The sequence below is a fragment of the Pavona decussata genome, unplaced genomic scaffold (genome assembly GCF_977016875.1).
Source record: "Pavona decussata unplaced genomic scaffold, jaPavDecu1.1 SCAFFOLD_389, whole genome shotgun sequence".
Taxonomy (NCBI): domain Eukaryota; kingdom Metazoa; phylum Cnidaria; class Anthozoa; order Scleractinia; family Agariciidae; genus Pavona; species Pavona decussata.
This window is the reverse complement of record NW_028145761.1, coordinates 167,995-173,665: the sequence shown is the minus strand read 5'-3', so window position 1 is coordinate 173,665 and position 5,671 is coordinate 167,995. Positions and strand designations below refer to the sequence as shown.

Below are 5,671 nucleotides of genomic sequence, written 5' to 3'. Positions count from 1 at the left end.
TGAAAAAAAAAATTATTATTCCGTCAATGTCAAGAGTGTCTGATTTCATCACTGACCTTCTTTGGATGATGGGGCACTGGAACTGATTTTTCCCTCCATTTCTTAAAAAAAATTATATAACGTGTTAAAACCTTTAAAACCAACACTGTGTCTGGATGTTCGGTAACTCGACATGATTTTTAAAATACTCCGTGTCCGGCAGTCTAATAATTTCTCAGGTCGTTTGCTATCTTTGTTCTGGTTTGCGATTCAGAAAACCAACGTCCTTGGCGGCCGATCATTCTGCGAGCTTGGACATGCTATGAAATCACTTGACACAACAAATGGAGGACTGTAATCAGCAACGTCTTCGCGATCTAAACAAAGATAGCATTGGATAAATCGACTATTTCGTGTAAATCGATTAAGCATTTGATTTTTAAAGGCGACAATAGCGTTTGGACCGATTAAGACTGGGGTGGAGTCTGCGTTTTTCCCGCCGAAATAAAAACCTTTAGGTTTTCGCCGGCGACAGCAACGTCTTCATCACTTGAAAGCAAAACCGAAAGGCCTGAAAAAGGAACTCATTTAAAAGCATACTAGAATTGCTGTTAAACTTGGTTATGTAAACAATGTCGTTTCTGATTCTTTGTGACGCTTATCAATCTAAAAATCCATATTTTAACCACCATCAACGCGACCCGTTCAATCTCGATGACATCGATTGAGCCGAATGTATTAAAAGCAGAGTTCCGAGTTGAATTTTCGTCGAGGCAATGTCCCATCGTTCCCTACCTACTCTCTTATCTCTGTGGCGAGTCTAGATCTGACTCAAATTCCACGCATTCCTTCGGCTGACGCTTCCTTTCTTGAAGGAAGATACATCGCTGACAATCATTTCTCTGAGCATCAACACTTCGTGTTGGTCGGTCCACCCCATCGGCGCTCTATATAAATAAAGAATAAAACAGGAGTGAGGAAACAATACATGTTGCTGACGCACATTTGAGTGCTGATTTCAGTGCTGAGCTTTCGTTCTTGCAAAGCCGAGAGTTCAGTGAAATTGCAGCCAGCTGCTTGACTCCACCGAGCTTTTCTGCTCAACATCATTTCACTTTGTGATTGTTACTCAAAGCCACACCAGCTACTCACCTAGAAACTCATATATCTTCTTAAAGATAGGATTTATCTAGGTATTTTACCAGATTTTGCGTAAACTTACTCGTGAATGAACTTACTTTTATGCAAGCTGTTTGCCTTCGCTCGCGCCCAGCGTGCCATTGCCGTAAACCTGAAAGTAAGACGAACAGTTTTTACACACCGATTATTACGCGGGATGCCCTGAGGGGGCATACCGTGTCTTAAAACGGGTCGATTTCTTTTTTTTGTTTTTTACGCGGGATGCCCTGAGGGGGCATACCGTGTCTAAAAACGGGACGATTTCTTTTTACGCGGGATGCCCTGAAGGGGCATACCGTGTCTAAAAACGGGTCGATTTCTTTTTTTTTTTTTTCTCTTTTTTTTTTTTTCTTCCTCGTAGCTACAAATCGGTACATTAATTTATTCATTAAACTCACTCCTCTCCTACTCGGGGTGTATTGTTCTGATTGTCTTCAACAGAAGCAGCCCAATCAAAATCCATTCTTGTCGCTTACATCGCGAGGGAGGGGACCCACTCACCCCTACCTGTGTGACGTCAACGCATCATTTGATCTATTTATAAAAAACAGATTAAATTTGGCGCCATATTGTTAACATGTTCTGGACTCAAGTGTGCCGTTTTCAAACGGAAATTTCACCATTTTGAAGCGGCAAATCGAAAGAATAACTTCTAAGAAGCATTCGACATTTAAAACGGTGGAAATTGGTAAATTCCTGGCGAAGGAATCGTGCTTTGTTTGACAGTCTTAGACCACAACGCGAGACTGAAAAGAGGTCATTGAGAAGCTTACGTTATCGCAATGGAATTCCCGCAATTTCCCTTGAAACACGGAGTAGCGTAACACAACGGAAACAACGTAACGCGATCGTCGTGACTCAAACTATTCCATCAGCAAGGATAGTTTAATCAATCGGCGAAGCATACAGTTGGAATAAATGAATCAGCCCCAGCATCACGCGTAATGCCAGTATAGCAGGCATCTTGTTCTTCGTCGTAGCTATAAATCGGATCATTAATTTATTCATTAAACTCTCCCCTCTCCTACTCGGGTTGTATTGTTCTGATTGTCTTCAACAACAGCAGGCCAATCAAAATCCATTCTTGTCGCTTATATCGCGAGGGAGGGGACCCACTCACCCCTACCTGTGTGACGTCAATGCATCATTTGATATATTTATTAAAGACAAATTAAATTGTCGCGCCATATCGTTTTAACATGTTCTGGACTCAAGTGTGCCGTTTTCAAACGGAAATCTCACCATTTTGAAGCGGTAAATCGAAAGAATAACTTCTAAGAAGCACCCGACACGTAAAACGGTGGAAATTGGTGAGTTCTTAGCGAAGGAATCGTGCTTTGTTTGACAGTCTTAGACCACGACGCGATCGCAGACAGAAAAGAGGTCATTGAGAAACTTACGTGATCGCAATGGAATTTCACAAATTTCCATAGCCTCCCACGCAGACGTTCTTTATCTTAGGGGTTCGTCACGCGTTCCTGCCCTAAGAACGTCTGCGTGGGAGGCTAAAATTTCCGGTGATAGTCTGAGTCGCGTAACACAAAGGAAACAACGTAACGCGATCGTCGTGACTCAAACTATTCCATTAGGAAGGATTGTTTTATCAATCGGCGAAGCATACAGTTGGAATAAAAGAATCAGCCTTACCATCACGCGTAATGCGAACATAGCAGGCATCTTGTTTCTTCTTCGTAGTAGCTACAAATCGGTACATTAATTACGCGGGATGCCCTGAGGGGGCATACCGTGTCTTAAAACGGGTCGATTTCTTTTTTTTTTCTTCGTAGTAGCTACAAATCGGTACATTTATTTATTCATTAAACTCTCCCCTCTCCTACTCGGGATGTATTGTTCTGATTGTCTTCAACAAAGGCAGGCCAATCAAAATCCATTCTTGTCGCTTATATCGTGAGAGAGGGGACCTACTCACCCCTACCTGTGTGACGTCAATGCATCATTTGATATATTTATTAATGACGGATTAAATAGTCGCGCCATATTGTTTTAACATGTTCTGGACTCAAGTGTGCCGTTTTCAAACGGAAATCTCACCATTTTGAAGCGGTAAATCGAAAGAATAACCTCTAAGAAGCACCCGACACGTAAAACGGTGGAAATTGGTGAGTTCCTGGCGAAGGAATCGTGCTTTGTTTGACAGTCTTAGACCACGACGCGAGACTGAAAAGAGGTCATTGAGAAGCTTACGTTATCGTAATGGAATTTCACAAATCTTCCGTAGCTTCCCACGCAGACGTTCTTTGGGGTTCGTCACGCGTTCCTGCCCTAAGAACGTCTGCGTGGGAGGCTAAAATTTCCGGTGATAGTCTGAGTCGCGTAACACAAGGGAAACAACGTAACGCGATCGTCGTGACTTAGACTATTCCATTAGCAAGGATAGTCTTATCAATCGGCAAAGCATACAGTTGGAATAAATGAATCAGCCCCAGCATCACGCGTAATGACAGTGTAGCAGGCATCTTGTTTAGCGTAAAAGCAATATCAAATTTTAATTTCATGTTGCATGATTTGTGTTTAAGCTTTCGAAAACGAAATAATTGAGAAATGGAAGATAGTTTCTCAACTTACTCATCTTCTACTCAGTTGCTGTATGGAAGAAATAAATGTACTCACGTTTTGTAGACAACGTGAACCTTGCTGTTCTCACGTCCGCGCGGAGAGAGGACGGCTGCCAGTCAAAATGTAAAACGTCTACCGCAAGTAAAACCGACTTCCCGTGGCCGTAGCCGTCGCAAATCTGAGTTGCCAGAGGTCCCTATATTAGACTGCCGGACACGGAGTATTTTGAAAATCCTGTCTGGTAGTCCCCGACTAAACAGTTAAATAATTTCAAGTCTGATGATGCCGAGATTTGCATAGAGTGCGGAGCGGTCAGAGAAATTGACACAAATAAATCAGTGACGACGGACTTAGCGATGCAAACAAAGATGGCTTTGTATCACAATTACTCAACTATTTTGCGTAAATAAACCCGAAACTGAGAAATTATCGGACTGCCGGACACGGAGTGTTTTGAAAATGCTGTCCAGCAGTTCATGCAAATAATTTCCAAACCAGATGTTGCTGAGATTTGCATAGAGTGCGGAGCGGTGAGAGAAATCGATCCAACAAATCAAGGACTGTAATCGACAACTTCTTAGCAATGCGAGCAATGATGCCTTTGTGTAAATCGTATTTCGCGTACATAGACCCGAAATTGAGAAATTATCGGACTTCTCGACACGGAGTAATTGAAAATCCTGTTCGGCTACCAAACATCTAGACACAGCGTAAAACCAAAGCGGAATGTAACAATTTTTTTAAGATCGGTAGTAGGAATAACAGGCACAAGACTAAACTGCTTAGTGTCCAGCTTAGTCTCCTGTACAGTTAATTCATTTCAACCTGGGATTTCATCAAATCATCTAGAATCTGTGTGAAGCTATTTAAAAAAATGGCAAACGCAACTGAATATTCTTTCCAACTTCAAAAGAAAATGTACATACCAGAGGAGGCATAGCCATTTTGCCCGCTCGCAACGTATTCCCGTATAATTTTTGAATCTGAAGGCTGCTGTCGGTATGGTATCGTAGACTTTTGTCAGCGTACACGACGGCTCCATGCTTGTACCCATATCTGCCCATCTATCTTCAAATAATCGCCTTCTCTCGCTTTCGCTTTTTCGTTGAATTCCATACTAAGGGAAACTTCAATTTGAAATAGTTGAGACGATGTTAACGCGGGTCAAAACCCCGGGTTCAAAACGTAACGGCCACGCAAAAGTGAATGAATGGCCTTTGTAATAGCACAATCTGACCGCAACAATGTCACGTTAACAACGAGTTCTTTGTGTAAGTTTATGAGTCACGCAAGGTTCTGTGACATTTGTTTTGCCTCTTAGTTTCAAATAAAAGGATAATAGCTGTGCCAAACCGGAGAAGAGCACTATACCTAGTCAAGTGAAATAACTGGTGGGCCCTTAAAGATCTTTTGAGACAATTTGGAGAGTTTGTATGCAAGCTACGTGACTCTACATCGATCACGTGCTTTGACACACAACCGTAATCTTGACCGGTTTAAGACAATCTTCTCGTGTTTCAGTTAAAATTATCCTTAGCCGGCTCGACTTAGTTTTATATTCTCCGTTTTGGTGTTGACTCCATTCGAAAAAAAGGCAGGAAAGTTTCAAGTTGTTCTATGGAAAAGCTTATGCGTTAAAAGTATTGCCTCGATGAGACTGCACACTGAACTATAAACATTTAGGGCGCGCGGCATTTATCATAGCTGATGACAAAGTGCTGTTACAGTTAGTCTTGCGCTGGCCTTTCACGCCGAACTCAAGGTAATTATAAAGTTTCTTTTCATTATATAAACGTACTCTATCTTGCAAAGGTAGCACTCGTAAATCGCACTTGATGTACCCAAGCGATAGAGAAAATTTCTCAAGTCAATTTTTGTTAATTTGTGTTTCGTGGGTTTACCGAGGCCGTTATTACTTGCCATTCAAATCGCGCGC

At 42.0% G+C, this 5,671-nt stretch overlaps 1 long non-coding RNA gene across 1 annotated transcript; it reads right to left on the bottom strand.

Moving 5' to 3' along the window:
- Positions 1–446: 446 nt before the first annotated feature.
- On the bottom strand, positions 447–5,186 carry LOC146451413 (uncharacterized). Its single transcript, XR_014860036.1, has 3 exons — positions 4,662–5,186; positions 1,218–1,270; positions 447–926 (listed from the first exon to the last, which is right to left on the bottom strand). It is a non-coding gene; the product is annotated as an uncharacterized LOC146451413 (long non-coding RNA).
- Positions 5,187–5,671: the final 485 nt, after the last annotated feature.